This window comes from Numida meleagris, chromosome 1 (assembly GCF_002078875.1).
Source record: "Numida meleagris isolate 19003 breed g44 Domestic line chromosome 1, NumMel1.0, whole genome shotgun sequence".
NCBI lineage: Eukaryota > Metazoa > Chordata > Aves > Galliformes > Numididae > Numida > Numida meleagris.
The window spans coordinates 132,781,017-132,799,960 of record NC_034409.1 but is presented as its reverse complement, the minus strand read 5'-3'; positions in this window follow the sequence as shown (position 1 = coordinate 132,799,960).

The window sequence follows — 18,944 nt, the reverse complement described above, 5'->3', positions numbered from 1 at the left end:
CTTCCACCCTCCTTTCCACCCTCCCTTCCTCCCGCCCTTCCCTCCTTCCCTCCTTCCTTCCTCCCTTCCTTTTGTCATTTGGGATTCTCATTGTCTCAGCTGCCATGGGTGGCTGGCTTGGGCAATAAAGGAGAAAGCAGCATTGAGGTAATAGCTCTCAATTTTTCATATCTGTTTGCTATGAGGATTAAGATACTACAATATTTGTTTTTTGGGGGGAGAAAAGGGAGCCGCTCAGCTCACCTCCTTTCCCAAATGGGTGAGCCTGATTCCCAGATGATGAATTCTCCTCCAGCTAATAAATGTTCCTCTATTTTCCTGTTCTTGTCTCTGTGCTGCTTGGCTCTTGCATGTGGTTGCATGGCTCTTAAACAAAGCAAAGCATCCCATTTAATTTTAAGCATCTTCTCCCTGTTACCTGTCAACATATCCAGTGGCACATATGAAAGTGATACTGATGCCAGGAAGTGGTGGGGATTTTGGACAGCTGAAAGGGCTTTTTAAGACTCATCCTCTACCCTTTTGCTGCTCATTTTGATAAGAGCATGTTCTGAAGGATGAGGGTCTTTGGGAGTCTGTATCTCCTTCCATGTTTTGGAGATTTGGAGCCTGATACAAAGGAAAGCCAAGTGCCTAGCTGTTAGCAGACACCCAGAGAAAGGTTGCGGGACTGCTGCATGGTGTGGACAAGACACATGTTTGAGACTACACTGGACAGTCTGTAGAGTCTGCTTCTGTTGTATTATACAAAACAAAGGTTTTTTACATTGTCAAAGAGAAAACTTAATCAAAGCAGAGTGTCAGATAAAAGTTTTTTATTTCCCCACCCTTAAGTTTATCAAGTCAAACTTTTATGCAAAGTCTGTAAATTCCATTTTATTTTTTTTAACAGTAGTTGTCCTACTACTGTTTATGTACGCAGATTCAGGTGTTTGTGTTACTGGAGTTGAAGCCACACACGAAAAGAACTGGACCAACTTCAAAGCAACGCTTGGGAACCAAATGACACCAGCAGAAAACATTTAGCATAAGAATGTTACTTGAAGTTAGAAACAACCACTTGCAATTCTGTCTTAAATGTACTTTGGGCCATAAGAAAAAGCTAAGATTTATCATTTGACATTTCTGAAAAAACAAGTAAGGTTTTTTTATTTTGGTTTCTTGTTCAAAGAAAAAGCCCAAATTGCCAGGAGAATTTCAGTAGAATATTTTTTTAGTCACCTTTTTATTCTTAGGCATATCTGGCCTTCAAAGTCCATATTCAAACTCCCCACTGATTTCCTTGGGATTATGCCCTTCAAAATGGATGACGGGAAGAACAAACATTCTCCAAGCCTATGCCATTGCCTGGCAGTCCTAAGGGAAATGCCCTTCTGATCCCCACCAGGCAATCCTCTGTCACCATTCTGCAGGATAAGGAAAATCCCTTGGTTCCCAAGGGTGACAGAAAGTGAGAAAGAGAAAAAGACAGCCTGCATGAGGCAGGATATGTCGCTCCATGTTTTAGACAAAGAGAGAACTACAGCACACAAGCAGCCAAGGGGAGAGAAACTAGCAGGAGGCTTTTGTAAAGCAGCTAGAATTTGTAGTAGTTTTACTTCAATGTAAATAAATACAAATGCATTAATAAAATATCTTGTAATGTCCTAATTGTAGAGTGTGACAATATTTTAAATTCTCACGTAGCTTACTATGTATTTTAACACTTCTGTAGACTCCTCCAGAGATCATTCAGATTTGAAAGATTTATGTTTTAAACAATATGATCCATGATAAATTTACTAGTTTGTTTTTTTTTTATTTAAAAGTGAATTGCCTTATTAATGTGTATTTTATTTATTTTTCATCTAACTTAACAGCTACTACCTGGAATAAATAATCTTTCATGCTCAAGCTTGCATTTTTCCAGTGTATACTTATTGAATCACCATCACATCAATGTCGGACCAGAGTCTGAGACTGCTTTGTCTTCTACCTCTCTAATTGGTCACAGTTGCTGTGACTCTGATCCTAAAAGCTGCTGAACAAACCTCTTGCAGGTAGAAGTATATACTGATTTCCTTTCTTTTATACTATTTAATGCCTGCTTGCTAATCCCTTAAAGTGTTTATTAATCACTCCTAGCTTTTTTTTTTTTTTTTTTTTTTTTTTTAATGAGTTAACTTTTGGGCATAAAGACCATTCTCTCTCACAATTGCTGAGCTGTCCTGCAGATAAGGGCAGCTCTGCTGGACATTCATAGCGTGTTCCTTGCCTTAGATTAATTCAGAATTTTATTTTGTACTTTGAAACAAGCAGGAGTTCCATCATCTTCTTCAAGTCAATTAAAAACATCAGAACAGTGACTGATAAGGGATTCCATTCAGCAATCTTGATTTTAGAAACAATTCGTGTTGTTTTGAGCAGTAGTTTGTTTAACCTGTTTTCAAAGGTCTTCTGTGGGGAGGACTCCAGACTCTCCACAAACCACTTCCACTTCAATGTCTTCACTATTAGGAAGATTTTACTAATGTCTGACCCAAATCTCCCTGGTTTCAGTGTAGATCTCTTCCCTTCTGTTGATCCGCCACAGACCTGGAATGCAAACTCTTTCCTACCTCTTTTGCAAATTTGAAGTCTTTGTTTACGCCCACTCTCTTTCTCTTCTTGAGATGATATCATCCCAGTCCAAGTTTTCTTGCAAGTCACACTTCCCAGGGCTCTGATCATCCCCACTCCACTCCTTTGGACAGTGTCTGTCACACGCATCTTTCCTGAAATGCAGTACTTTAACTGGGCCTGTGGCAGTATTCAGCTGAGTAGAATGAACATTGCCAGTGTCTTATAAGCAAACTTTCATCTGCAGAGTTCTCAACAGATTCCTCTCTCCTATCCAGTTACATTTCTGATTTTCTCTACCAAAGCTCTGAGGAGAAAGAAACAGATTGTCCCTCATTCAGAATGAAACTTCTGCTTCATATTGTCCTCTCTCACCTGAGAGTTCTAAAAGGTTCCTCAGACTGGGCTTAATCTTTTGGGGAGACTGGAAACCAAGCTTCGTCTGTATGATACGGTTTTCCCTTTGTCTCTCTTTCCAATGTGAAAATCTTCTAAAAATGCAGCGTTTAGATTTTTATTCTTATTTTTTTCATGTCATTAGCAACTTTAGTAATTAAAGCAAAAGTGATGCAAAAATGCCGTTCTGCATGAAAAAAATGAAATGTCAAAACTAGATATCATGAATTTCCACCTTTTAAAAAATAATTATTTTGTTCAAAACCACTTAAATATTTAAGCAGAAAAAAATGTGTGTTGTCATGATCATTTTTAGACTTCATTTTAAAGTCAGTAAAAATCTTGTAAGAAAAAGCCTCACCCAATTCCACAGTGGATGCTCTCCTTCTTGACTTGAATCAATTAAACAAATCATTCGCAAATTCTAATACAAATCTGCCACCTACATAAATTCATTCAGATTTTATATCAGGCTAGTTGGTTAGGTTTGTTTACAACTGTGTATTTGGAATATTTTCTAAAAATTGCTTGATTTTAATCACAGAAAACTTAAGACTTAAAGGCCTGACTCCCTTCAAGTCAACAGAAAACTCCCATGAGCTTCTCTTGGGAAGGGCTGAGCCTTTAATCTGTGTTTGTTTAATAATAAAGACTCTGAGATAGGCTGGTAGACAGGTTTTGAGCCATGCTTGTGGAAATATTAAGCATGTTTTCTTTCCAATAAACCCTAGTTTCTTAGACTATTTGAGCAGGTACTAATGACTTTGCTACCATGGACTGCTCCTGGCCCTCTGGTTTGTCTTTCTGGTCCTACTCCACAAAGGTAGATAAATCTTTTGCAGCAGAAGTGTGAAAATTTATATATTTTTAAATGAGTGGTTAATCATTACTCTGATGTTTTCTCATTCCATTAAAATCCATCACACATGATCATATCTGAACAAACATTTGCAGTCAATATTTGCAAAAAAAGTCCAACTCAACCTAGTAAATAAAGCATTAGAAAACATAATTTTGTTCCTTCACCCAGCTAAATCCATTAAGACTTTAACACAAAGAAAAACTAAAGACAAAGGGAATTTCTTAAAACGTGAAGGCCTGTAACACATTTGCATTTTGAAATTAATTGCTGACCTAATTATTTGTCAGTAGAAGGATAAGTTAATCAAATATAACGTGCAGTAAAGCTTCTGAACACCCACAGGATTTTCTCCCTCAGAGTAAATTGTCATAGTGGTCCAGTTTGACAATCCATTCTCACTGTCATCTTGTGACCAAAGAAAGACTATCTGGGAAATGGTACCATATGGAGACACAAGAGAGAAAGAAATACTTAGATCTCCTGTACAAAGGCACGATAAGCTAACAGTCACCAGAGGAAGTCAGGAACGACAAAGCTTTGAAAAAAGAAATACCCTGCCTTTCAAATCCATTTGGATTTATTTTTATACTCTCTCCAATTTGGACTAAAATACTCTGATATTGAATATGCATATGTAATAGACAGCAGGCATATTGTGTAATGTTTCCTTTCTAACATATCTGTGGATCTATTCAGCACCAGTTTGATGGAAAGGCCCATATTTATAGACAAGATCGGGACCTTTTCTTCTTCATCTTAGGGAAACTGACTATGTTATCCACAAATAATACGTGACAACCAACCACTTCATGACCTGAGGCTACGGATGCACAATTTTATTTCAGAATGCTCTCAGAAACATAATCTGATGAAACTATCAGGTAATGTGACCAATGCATTATTTTCAAAAGGCATACCTAGGCATTTGAGTTAGAAATACCTCATCAGTAGCAGTATGAACTACTTCATCGCTTCTCTTATTACAGCACTGCCTCTTTCCTGTCATCTGCTGGCAATGGCAACCCGCAGTAAAGGATGTTTTTCTGATCATTTTGCACTCATTAAATACAGCTGTCACAATAGCAGATGCGAGAATGCATACAAAACTTTTATGCCACGTCAAAATAAAGCAGAAACATTTTAAAAAGATCTGAAACCTTTGAAGCCTTTTCTTGAGAAATATCGAAATATTGCTTTTTGTTGTTGTTGTTTTCGACAGTTGAAATTGTTTCACAGCGACACGCATTAAAACTCACTGCGGAACAAAACATCATCCATCAAAATTAAAGAAAAAAGCAAAAAAAAAAAAGATAAATAAAAACAAATCCAACCTCTCAGAAGCACAAGGTGTTTGGTTTCTGAGTTTGAAGTTCTGGTTCATCACCTGACTCCTGGGGCTGAACACAAATCAAGTTCTGAAATCTCAAGGGAGCTGACATTTACTTCTGGGCCATGCTTGAAATCTGCCCCATAAAGTTTCCAGCTGAGAGAAAATATCTCCCCCAGATTTCACATTTTTAAAGACGGTTTTCTTCCAGGCTAGGCTAAGTAAATTCTGCAGTCGTTTGACATTATTGTCATAAAAAATATTTAGAAGGGCAACAGGAATGACTCCAGAGTCATTATGTGATCTGTGTGAATGGAAAAACCCATAGCAGTATCTACATGCAAGTGTATTCTGAAGGACTGTAAGATCCAAAGTGACCCACTGAAGACTTTGGGCATTCTGAGCTGGAAAGAAAGCAATGATTTGCATGGTCTCACTTCAGGATTACTTGATCATTTTCAGGGTTACTATCCTGAAAGTGGGAAACAGAGCCCTTGAGCAAAGACAAATTTTCAAATGACACCCACCTTGTGTATAAAGTAGTTAGTTACCTGGAAGAACAAACTCAAGATAACCTAAATATCTGATCTTAAGCTTATAATAACAGACTTCTTCAAAGACTGGATACTGCATTTATTACTTGCAGTTACTCATTTAGCAGAAATGACATTAGGTCAATTTATTTGTTGTAAGTCCTACTTTAGACCTCATTTGAGGGTATGGGCTAGGACCACTTATAGATCTTAACTTATCATGCACTTCCCATTCCCTCTTACTTTTTAATTTGCAATTTTCATATGTGCAAGCAACGGTGGGAAACGCTGTGCAACTATGTATGTGTATGTAGGTATGTGTGTATAAACACACCCTGGAAAACACCTGGAAAGTTCTTCATGCTCACAGTTCTATCAGCAGTAGGATCATAGAAACACAGAATTGTAGGGTTTGGAAGGGCCCCCTGGAGATGATCTAGTTATCATCTTGTAGCAAGCTTAATGTGAGTTCCCAGCCAGCATGTTTCCTGGCTTCTAGAAAACTTTTGCAAGCAGCATGAGCATCCTTCAGAGAAATCTGAATCATGAGATACTGCGCAATCCCAGCTATGGCCATAGGATCAAATCCTGAAGGCCTTAACTCGTTGAGGAGAAATCACAGTGAAGTGACCAGTGGGAGAAACCACAGCCAGAAGAAATCTCAGCATGTCTTGGCATGTAGGTTATACATAAGTGTAAACAGGAATAAAGGTAAAGATGAAGAACATGGCATGCCATAAAGGAAAGAAAAAAGTCAGAGTGAACTCAGATAAAGGGCACAGATAGTGAAAGGGAGACGAACAGAGGAAGAAAGGATGCTTGGAGAATATGAGGAAGAGGGAAGAAGGCGGCTGGCGGAAGTTCTCGTGTCAGGAAGGAAAAGAAGGATTCAAGAAGAAGGAAAAATGTGGTAGAGCAGTGGAAGGGAAAGTCATGGCTACTGGTTTCTTTATCTGACATCCCTTATGAAGTGGGAAAAAACTTTATGGGAAAAGTTGAGATGAAGGGGAGACAAAAAGCAAGAAACATCTGCAAGCAATATCCAGCTGCCCTTGGCATATGTCCACACCTTCTCACAGGCTTGCACAGTTACTTCTCTCTCAACACCAGAAGACACCTTAATGCTGCCCCGGCTGCTCCCAGCCCTGCTTCTGAAATCTGTCTTCCCCATTGCTACCACCCCTCACCAGGCCAGTGCACTTGAGTTCCTGGCCAGCTCCCACCTTCTGGCTTTCAAAAGTAATTTTCAAATTGGACCACTATCTTGAAATCTGCCCTCAGGGCATGGTATAATCCCAGCTCTATCTTAAAGGTCAAGTCCTGAAGGTTTTAGTTAGTTTTGACTCATTCAGACCTTCCAAAGATTTCAAAAAGGCTTCGACCTAGATAAGAGAGGGCAGAACTGGGTCCACGGTCAGATTTCCAGTTTGAAAAGTGACTTCATTTTCATATGGCATCACTATACCTGCTTTAAGGTTTCACAGTTCTATTTCTCTCATTGAAACACATGGAAGGATCTGTACATCAAAAACATAAAAGATTTGACTTTTAATTCCTACCATGTATTTTGGTAAGAGGAATTAAATGTCAAAACACAAAAGCAATTATACACTTAATGGTAAAAAACATATCATCAAGTCATTTTTTTTATTTTCAAATTGCTGGGATTGAAATAAAAGGGCAAGAGGGTCTTACTTTGACATTATATGAGATGGAAAGGCACATTTGTATCCTTTTGTACCTTTTACAAAATGAATACGCCTGTAATCAGACCCATTCATTTTAAAAAGGAGATTGTGCTTTAGATCTATGGCTTATTTGCGAGGGTGTTGAGAAAGTATCTAAGTAAAATGTGCCATAGGAAATCAACTCCGGGGAAATGCAGTTATTCTTCATGATGATATACAACTAGTTTGGCATAACACTTGGGGTGAAACAAAGCCTGGTGGTATGGGAGAGTCATTGCTGCATATTTTACCCATTGTGACTACAGCAGTTCAGGCATACTTTACTAGCTGAGGAAGTCCCTGAGCTGAGAAATGCTGGGGCTTGGAGAGTGACCTGCTATAAGGTTTCTTTCCTCTTCCACTCTTTTGTAGCCAGCTGTGGTTGACCTCTTTTGGGGTTAAGACACAGATTCTCATATCTGCCTTCCTCTGGGCATTTTTTATGTTACTTTGCTCTGCATGGTCATGTTTGTACCTCTGTATTTCTATTAAAACTTGGTGGTGAGTTGCTTGTGTATCTATACAATCCCTAGCATAGAGAACAACTGTTCCTATGGTGTGCCTCTACACAAGTCACTTCTACCTTCTGTATGGGCAGCTACACAGTACCAGGCATGGCTCGTGTGGCGGTACATCTCACAGATCTAGCAAACCAGTTATCCAAATGAGGCACAAGAGAGAGTCCAGCACATCTTCCTCTGGACTGAGTAGGTAGGTGGATCAGGAATGACTGCTGTGCACTCAGAGCCTGATCTCACATTTCTGTATTGCAAGTCCTTGTATAGCTGGGATGTGGACTGAAGTTAGCGAAATAACTTCTATGAGCTTAGTGACAACATAGTCATGGGAACATGCTTTTCCACTCCTACAGCAGTTTATGGGGATGTAGAAGTCCAAGCAGTGATAAATACTGCTACGTTAATGCCATACAAAAATTGTTTCCTGGGCTAGTTTACCCCGATGACTCTGATTCCTGCTGATCATGAGACCGCATTCCTGAAACTACACAAAAGGATGGAAAATTAATATGCATGTACCTTCCATATCGGTAAAGATATAGAACTGTGTGCCTTTAGCATAAGCTAGAAGAAAGCTCCTGAAGTGTAAATCTGAAATCACAATTTAAAAATGCTCCAGAAAATGAATAGAATGTGAATTACTTATCAGCCTACAGATTTGTCATTCTAACTGGGAAATATTTCTGTGGAATGTGGTGTTTCCCTACATACATAGACAGGTGGCACCCTGCTTAAATCTTATCCGGGTAGGCAGGTGACAGGAAGGTCATCCCTTCAACAGAAATACAGCAGTAACCTGTCCCATAGAAAAGTATATACTGTGGAGCAGGGCCAACTAGGGCTCCAAATATGCAGTTTTAGTATAAGCTCTAATTCCTGACTTTTACAATTCAGTTGGGCACATTCACTTTTGTATAAATATTTTTGCATTTTCACTTCGCCTTTTATGTAGTGACAATATAATGATTTTAAAAAGGAACAAATGGAAAAAAAACACAACAAGAAACAAAACCCAAGAAAACAAAAATACTCAAGCAAAAATATTCAGTCAAAAAAATATGGAAACATTGGCCAGTTCACTTTCTGGAGATATGCGGCTTCCTTACACCACTTCAGAGGTAAATGTGTGTACAGAGGTCTTAAAAAAATAACAGAAGATTATAGGAGAATATTTATCTGTATATTTTATGCCTAAGAAAAGAAAAAGATCTATTTTGCATGCCAGTGCACTCCTACATATCCATATTCAGTGCTCACTTTTAGCGGGTGTTCTCTGCTAATGTATATTTCAGGGGAGTTTGGAAATCTAATGTTAAATCATGGTATTTTTTACCTTCTGAAAAGAACAGGCTTTTGATAGCAAAAGAAGTAAAAAAGACAACCTGCTAAATGGTACTTACTGAGAAATAGGATTTGGTGTTCCAGGTAGAAAGAGCCATCAAAATTTTAAATCCTACTTACAGGCCTGGATTTCTAAAAAAAACAACAACAACAAAAAAAACCCAACCCTTAATTTTTCACAAAAGTTCATTTCCTTCAAATTCACAGAACTGAGCTGAAATTCATCATGTTGAGTCTCACCATGGGGAAAATGTAATGCATAGTGTAGGAAGCCTATGAAAACACAGTTGTTGACGGACATTTTCTGTCACTCTTTGTCATCATGGCATACATTTTCCTGTCATATAATATAAGGTAATTATATGGATTCTCCTCTTTCCAAATCAGAGGAATGCTTCCTTAGTTGAGTGGAGGGGCCACAGACTACTAGTCAACCTACAAATCCTGTTAGCATTACATCTCCGCACAAATGAAGAATTTGGATCAGTGCCTTGTTAGATCACCTCTATTTCTAGCTCGCTGAGTAAAAAGAGCATTTTTTACAGCCTAGTTTGATAAGTAAAAGGTATCTTTCTCACCTGCTTGCACTCTGAATTGTCACTATCGTGCTTTGTTCCTTTGCATGCGGCTGTTGTCAGCTTCCGAGTCACAGAACCACTTGCAGAAATGGCTCAGGAGAGTTTTGGAAGAAAGGAGAGGGAAAAAAGGAGCTGCATTTTTATTTAACAGAAGAAGGAGAACATAAAGAAAAGAAAGGTGTTCTCAAGAATGTAGCCCGCAGCCTTGTCAGGTAGCATTTCTTCAGATGTTTTTTTCCTCCCCTTTCCCACCCCAAGATCTCTCTTCATCATTTTTTTAAACATCTCTTCTGGGACAGGGACTTGAAAGTGAATTGTGGGTCAAAGTCAAGAATTAGGGGTTGCCGGGGCTGCTTTCTGATGGCTTTACTTTATCTTTGTGTCCAAGCTTTTGCCAGTCAGCAGGTACCGCGGGTTATCCATTCCAGTCACATCATTTTCTGCTTGATGACAAGCATCACACCTTCATCCATCACATTTACATTTCAAACTGCCACACTGCTCTATTGATTAATTATTTAGCAGCTCTTGGCCACTTGCAAGTGTTTCTGTGCTCACGTTTCACGGAGAAGGTCCATTCTTTTTATTTGAGTGTGGTTTTGTAAAACAGAAAAAATACGTAACGCCTTTAGCACACCTACCCCTGTGCGTGTATGCTAATAGATATGACATGGCAATATGTATGCAGATGTGTGTGCATGTTTATGTGTGTGCATGTGTGTACATCAGTACAATTAAGTACACATGAAGAGTAGGAGCAGGTAATCTGATCAATAAGCACATGCTCACACTGATAGTAGATTTCTGAGTTGTCAGAGGCCTGAACAGCCGATCAATGAGACCTTGCAGGTGTGCTGGAGACGGGAATTGCATCAGCAACATCCCTGCAGACCAGAGGGAAACTCGCACATCCTCCTCTGGGCTCTGTCACTCAGAACAAAAACAGGTGAAAGGCTTTTGCAGGTACTTGATAATGTTTATGTTTCTTCCACATCACAGGCAGGAGAAGGGCAGCCTCTACACAAGAGCCAAGGCGATCTGGTTCCTTCCAGGTCTCTGTTAGCCCAGGCAAATCACTTCATCTTTCTTTTCTTCAGTTTTCTTTTGGTGAAATGGAAATCCTGTGGCATCTGGAAAATGAATCCACTACTCTGATGGGAAAGCTGGCTACCCTAAGGTAAGTGGTTATATGACCATATGGATAGACTGCCATATACTAATTCTCATCACTCATTTCTCTGAACTGGTTCCTCCCAGTTTCAGTGTGAATTTTGGAGTGGGCATTTATAATGTAAGATTTTAAGAGAAATAAAAGAATCTGTGAGATTATCTGTTCAAAGAGTAGTGTTGTCATTTTCACTTGGCGATATCGTCTCTCCATCTCTCTCTCACAACTTCTAAAACTTACACTAGAGGAGTTAGGATCTAATCTTACAGACCTTTTACATATTTGGTTTTATCTATGAAGAACCCTATTCTACTGTGAGAATAAAATCTATCTATCTGCTCAAAGTAGAGATGGAAAATGTAGTTTAGTGCAGAAATGAATGACCTGCCACCACTTCCCACCTTGCAGTTCCTGTGAGAACAATCTGTAATCCTTCTTAGATGTTCCAGGTGGTGGTGTGTTCCATACATTATCCCTAACTGCTTGCCCAAAGATAGATGTCTTTAGAAGGAACACCTGCAAGAAGGAGAAAATATGATGTATGTAATCATAGAAAAAGGAATGTTTTCAGTAAAAATCTTGAAAACATTCTTTGGATGTTCATGACATCATGTACTTACACTGGAGCTGGAAATGAGGTCATTTTGAATGCTCACATAAAAATAGTATTTAAATCTGTTTTAATGTTTTCAACTGTTACTGTTTCTTACAAATTTATTATGGATATAAACCAACACATATAAATAGAATGATTCTTTTCTTCTGCTATTCATTTTCAATAATTTCTGAGTTATGCAAAGCTTATTAAAATAAAAGGAAATATGTACGTTAACTTAATAGGCTCTGGATGAAACCCTTGAAGAGGAGGGACCACATGGTCCTTATTGCCCATCTCTTGAATTTCTGTCATTGTCCTTCAAATTGTAAAAGAAAATGTAATGCTGCTGACTTTTTTAATGGATGGGATTTGTGCCAGCATTGAGCTCATTGTTTGAATCGTGTTAGGTTAGGTTTGGTCAAAGTTTTACTGTAAAATTACTTGGTTTATTATAAAGTACATTGGGAACAAGTACAGGGTAAATGAATACCCTATTTATATGTTTACAGCAAAATATTACAGTGTTCAGATAAACCAAAGCCATTTGCCTAGGCTATTAATGATGTTAATACATTATTTAATAAACAGGGGATAATGGGCTGGTTCATTTCTATGGAGAGAAATGAAACGAAAACCAAAGTCACCTGAGCCTTAGTCCTGACCTGCAGTGGAAGATTTGGATGTTTGGTTGAATATAATGTTCACCTCTGACCTCAGTTAAAGGAAATATTTAATGTTTGATTTTTGCCACTATTTTTCCACTGTATTTACTTCTCCTTCTGACTCTTCTAGTCCATTTCCCTTTCCTCTTTTTCAAAAAGAAATAGAAACTTCTTTGAAATGCAAATTCATTTAGCATTTTTGTTTTCCAAGCACTTTTCAAACCTCCCCCATATCTGACATTTAATACAAGAACTTAATGCTGAGAAAAGTCATATCATGGTGATGGCCGACTGAATGATCCAGCTCATGTCTATATTCATCCAGCAGGGCCAGGCCTGAAGAAAGGTAAGTTAAGTTGTGTTGCTGGATCCTAGATCAAGTACATTTCCTTGCCCTGGGTAAACAAAGGACTGGAAGACAAAGGGGCTACTCCAGACATTACCTTGCATTTTCTACAAAGTACACCACAAATTAAGCAGAAATTTATGCCTTTTAAAGAAGGCCACTGTATCCCAGCTAGTGAAGGAACTGGTGCTTGTGCTTTGCAGTGTGGGGGAGAAAGGAAATGGAGCATGGACATCCATGGAGGGGAACCACAGCAACGAATGTTCCTGGCCTCACAATTTCCAATATATTATCCAGATACTATGAATATACAGAGACAAAGCTATTTATTTCTGCCTGTTATCCCAAGCGGTTTACACTGAAGTAACTTCTGCATGTGAAATGTCATGGAGGCAGTACTGAATTATAATCACAATAATTAAAACTTCAAGTAATTTGAAAATCAGCACTTCCATGGTTAAACAAAGGTGATGATATCTTTTACCTCTACAATTAGCAAAATGGCTTTTAATGTAAAGTGCATAACTCTGAAAGATGTTGCAATTTGCGTGAACATTCAAATGCCCAAATCTGGTTTAAGTATAAAAGGGAGGGACAGAAGATGAACCTTTAACTTTTATAACTCAGTGATTTCTCTCACATGAGTAAATTTAACAGGAAAATAGCAATACTAATACTGAGGCAATACTTGATAAATCAAGAATATTATTATTTGGATCTGTCCATAATACTGTTCCAATGTAAAGATCTGAAATTAGAAGAGGATGAAATTAAGCTCCTTCTCTAGTATTGTCATTATGCAATGTTTGAGAAAGTATTTTGCATGCTTTAAAAAAATCTTTATTTCCTTTGAAACATTCCTTCTTTGTTGAATAAAGATTTTTTTCTCTTACGTATCTATTCACTCATCGATCCTAAATTGGGACCCAGTACAGTGTCATAGACAATAATGGCAGCAAAGCAGTTCACACTTCTCTTCTGTTTTGCTTGCTTCATCTCTTCACATTCACTCTGTATAAAGAACATGAACATAGTAATTAGTTCACCATAGGTGTGTTTAATTTGTACCGTCACAAATAAAGAGAAAAAATAACACTTCATCTTTTTTGGGCTTAATGAGATCAAGAAAGTATTTTCCTAATTGAAAATAAAGATTCTTTTAAATAAGATCTTTTATTAGCAAGTGAGAACAGTATAAAGTAGGCACCTTCCAGTGAACTATTCTGTAAAATGGCAAACATGATAATAAACAAAACAATTAGATTATGAGTGGACTCTGTACTTTACCAAGATTAAAATACATAAACATAATGATTGTGAGTACTTGAAAGGATTATACAGGCTCTAATTCTAAGGTATGCCATTTCTGACTGCATAAATACCAACCAGCACATCTTGCTACTGCTAGTAATGAGAAAAGTCCCAAGAAATCAATGATGTGAGAGAGAAAAAAAAAGACAGCTAGACACACAGGTAGTTCTTCACCTTATCTATGAATGCAGCAATACTTTGCCATTTCAACAGGGAGTGTATGCTAAGATATTGCTGAGAAGGTGGTCAGTTGCACCATCAAAATTAGCTGGTTTTAACTTCAGTAACTAGAGTTCGCTGAAGATGAAAATCCACCTCTTATTTTCTATCCTTTTCTGCAAAAGAGTTATTGTTAATCAATTTTGATATAAAGGTCAGAGAAGAAGAATGCTATATCTTTTGCTCAAGTCTGGTCATTCCGTCAACAGTGAGAGCCAATACTGTATTTTCCAGAGGAATTAAAAAGGCAGAGAAATAAACAAATAACCAAACCATGAAATGGCAAGTCATAGATCAAGCTAATAGTACAGTGCCGTTGTCCATGGAGAACATTCGTGTCTGACTTGCCAGCACATGGAGCACTTGCTCTTAATTAATTAGCCAAGAAAGACTCACTTCTGCATTCCCACTGCACCCAGGAATCCCAGGAATACAGGACTGGTCCCATCAGTTATGGTAGCAGCATTAACAACTACTGCTCCAAGCGACTCTATTTGTCGGATGGTCATCTGCACCAGCAAATTCAGTAGATTGACCATATGTAACGCAACCTGTTTCTTTTTATTGCCTCTAAATTTACTCTCCTATACCACTTAACTTCACTGATCATCCTGTTTATTAGCAATGTGGCAGGAAAAAAAGGAGGTCATGACTTGATTTAATTAATTACACATAATTAATCACACCTTCAGGAGTAGGTAAAATATTGAGAAACAGATTTCCTGACTGTGTCCTTTACATGGAAACTTTAACCCAGAGAGAAAGGATAGTGCTCATGTCCCTCAGGGGTCTTAACTCCCCAGCCATCACTTTGCTGGAGAATCATTGTATGCGTGCATGGAGGACACATTTTTGGGAAGCAACCATCCCACATAACTGCGTGTTTCTACTGTAGTTCTGTCTTTCTATAGAAATGTTTGGAAAACATGCAGAAGTCATTGATCCAGAGGTGCACAAAGCCATACAGATCAGGACAGTTTGCACCATGTATACTAACATTAATCTGATTAAATTATATTAACAATAATATCTCTTGGCTTGTAGGATGACTGCTCTCTATTTACGCAGCACCAAAAAAAGGAAAAGAAAAAGTTTGAATTCCCTTTTTGTTCTCTCCAGATCTTAAATATTTAAATTGTTTCTTAAAGTGGGGCATGTCTCCACCAGAGAGGGAGTATCCTGATTCAGACAGTGTGGCTAAGGGGCATCCCTGCAAGTGGCAGGGATGTTAAGGCTGACTGTCCTGGGGTGGGAGAGAGAATTGACCTGGGTTGTCCTCATAGCATCCTTATATCTGAGGTTGTTACAGTTTACAGCATAACTTCTATGACTGTGATAATGCTGCAAAAGACAAGAACTGGATTATTAATTTTTTTTGATCCAATATTGTCAGCTTCATGCTGAGAAGAGAATTCCAGGGTGTTAGTCTCTCTCTCAATAGCCCCTTTTTGAAACAAAGGAAGAAACACAGGCTCAACTGTTACAAAGGGTGGAAGGCACATGGATGCAAGTCCCTCTTTGCTCTGTTTTACCTATTTTTAGAAAATGAGAGCTCTCCAAAGAAGGAAAGTACTCTAAACTCGTCTGGCTGAGACATATCAGCTGTGGCATACAAGGTTGATTGGCATGAAGTGAGAGTTCCAGCATACCTAAAGGCAGCACCTCAACCATCACATAATTACCTCTTTTATTTGAAAACTTCTAGATGTCATTGCTTCATCTTGATGCAGAAGGGAAACATGCTGGAGTCCAGTGTTCTAGTGGGAAGGGAGACCTTTTTTCCTCCACAGCTGGAGCTGGGACCGAGCTGTGAGCTGAATTTCACACTTGCAGTGATCCTGTAAGACAGCGACTTGATGTTTGATGCTTATCTTGACTTGGTAGTGCAGTGGAAAGTGATTCATACTTCACGTAAATTAATGGCCTAGTCACAGCTAAGTGAAAAAATCCTACAGGAGTGGTAACCCTACAACTTTTAGTCTAAGGATTACCCAAGGATTATTTAAAGAAGACTACTCTCAGTAAAATGAGAACTGATTGCAATACCTTCTTGTCTCTTCTTTAACTCAATCAATAATTTTTAGGGTTCAAACAAATCAGAGTGCAATAATTCCTCCACAGGAACAGTCATACAGTGATGAGTTACATACCTGAGTGAATCAGTATGAAAGAATAAAGGCAAATGTTGAGAAAAATTTACTAAATTGAAGCAAAATATATGTTTCTGCAGCTGAATGATATGTGACTTTGGTACTTTGCAAAGCTTAATACTTAGTGGGAATAAACTTTGGCAGCACAAGAGACTTAAAAAACAACCCAGCCCAAACTCAGTGGTAAGTGCCTTGTGTGTGCCTTTAAATACTATTAAAATTGAATTTGACTAGACTTGCTCAAATCAGACCTGTTATCAACAACACATTGTCTCAGGAGACCAACATTTGTCCAGTTAGGGCTTCCTTCATTAATCGTCCAGCATCAAGCAAGCTAAATCCAAATCTGTGGAGAAAAAGCAATTAGATATTTTAAGCAGTGATAAGAACACCACAAATAATCAATTTCTATGGCATTAGCAGCTACCTGGCCTAGTAAAAGTCTATAAAAGCTAGAATTTATTGCAGAACACCAGACAGCTTACAGAGCATTGATTCGTAGTAGTATGCATAGATTGCTGGATTTAAAGAGAAATCCCTAATGGTTCTTACCTTTATATATTTTTTTCTTTTAAAGAGAAAACAAAGATAAAGTTTTCATAAGGGCAAACTAGAGTGAAACAAATGTCTAATGACTGTTAAAATGAATTTGTTTCCTTTTTAGTTGAACGGATAGCTACCATACTCTTGGACAGCAAATTATATGCAATCTGATGCAGAAACCTCGCAAAAGTGGAAGAGCTAAATGCAATTATATTATTATAGAGTTAGACAAGTACTAATTGTTCTCATTTATAAAATGTCTATTGCATCTAAAAAACCAAGAGACTACAAATCATTTTTACATTTGTTCAGGGTGCATATCTTTAGACTTTAAAGCCTTCTATTCCCTCATAATAATCATAGAATCATAGAATGGCTTGGGTTGGAAGAGACCTGAAAGATCATTCATTCAGTTCCAACCCCCTGCCGTGGGCAGGGCTGCTCCCCACCAGTTCAGGCTGCCCAGGGCCCCATCCAACCTGGCCTTGAGCGCCTCCAGGGATGGGGCACCACAGCTTCTCTGGGCAGCCCATGCCAGCACCTCACCGCCCTCTGAGTGAAGAATTTCTTCCTAACATCTGACTTAAATCTCCCCTCTTTCAGTTTAAAGCCATCACTCCTTGTCCTATCACTATCTGCGCATTTAAAATGTTGGTCTCTCTCATGTATATAAGCTTCCTTTAATAACCGCATAGTAAGGTATTTTGATCTGTATTATCCTTTGTGATTTTTAACTACTTCTAAAAGGCAATGCAAAATGTAACAAACAAAACCTTATTTCCTGCAACTGACAGCAAAAAATTTTGAAAAAAAAAATTACTGTAATACTTCCAAAAGACAATTCCTGTGCATAGATGTTGTAACTGATCTTTCAGTCTGAATTGAAATACATGCATACTTAGATTTCTAGACCAGCGCTGAAAGGGAATTCAGAGATTGTCTTGTTTGACCTCCCATGCACATACACTAGAATCTTTTCCCAGAAGCTGGATTAAATCTTGTCTTTCAGAGAGGTGTCTAATCTCCTTTTAAAGACTCCAAGCTATGGTGAGTCCACCTCCTCCCTGGGTAAGCTCTTCCAGCATTTAATTACCCTTACTGCTAGGAAATGGTGTCTTATTTCAGGGTTGAATTTGTCTAAGTTAGCATTCAAACACTGAAAAGCCACAGTGTTTGAGAAAGTGCAAATATAAGTGACATGATACATTTTATACTAATCCTAAATCAAAAGATTATGGAAATATAGAAAACATGACAACTAAAGCTCTAGTCTGGCAAACATTTATGCAAGGGTGTAGCTTTCTGCATAGGAAATAGTTTCTTTCAGTTGAGCGAGTCAATACATGTGTAAAGTTGTACCAGGGCTTTAAATGGAATTTAAATAGAAGTATTCAGAGTGACTTTTACCGAGAAAAATATTAGGCATTAATTAATAAAGAAAACCTTCCTCCACCTCTGCCTCTGTCCCCACTCTAAGCAGCCTTTGAGGTAGGATACCTTAAATTACTACTATGATATGAGAAAGTGAGAAAACTTTGCATTGTAGAAATCTGATTGTTGCTGTAGGGGAGCAACCATAGAAATCCCAACACACTGAAGGGGGAAGGCAAAAACAAAAAAAAAAAAAAAGGAATGAAGGAAAAAGGAGAGTTGTTAAGATAATTAAAACTTTGCAACAATTCAGTAGTGGTGCTGATAAAAACAGCACTGCTGGCTGAATGCAAATAAGATGGTAAAGGCCCTGTTTGGATTATGGTAATTACTGAGTCTGAAGTTAGCTCCAGCCACACGCACATATGAGCACACACATACACACGCAGCAGTGGAGTGGAACCTGACAACTCAGCTTGGCATGTGATCACAAAATTCCCTGGCACGCTCTCAGGATGCCATGTGGAGCTATTTGTACAGTGAGGTGCGGGACGCGGAGGTACAGGAAATACCAGCGGAAGCACCGCTGACCCGCCTGGCCTTCAGCGAGAGGTGGCTCCCAGACTTATCGCTGGCTGGGATTCAAAAGTGATCTCTGGGGAAGGCAGATCAATTGAACGCATTTGGTCTAAAAAT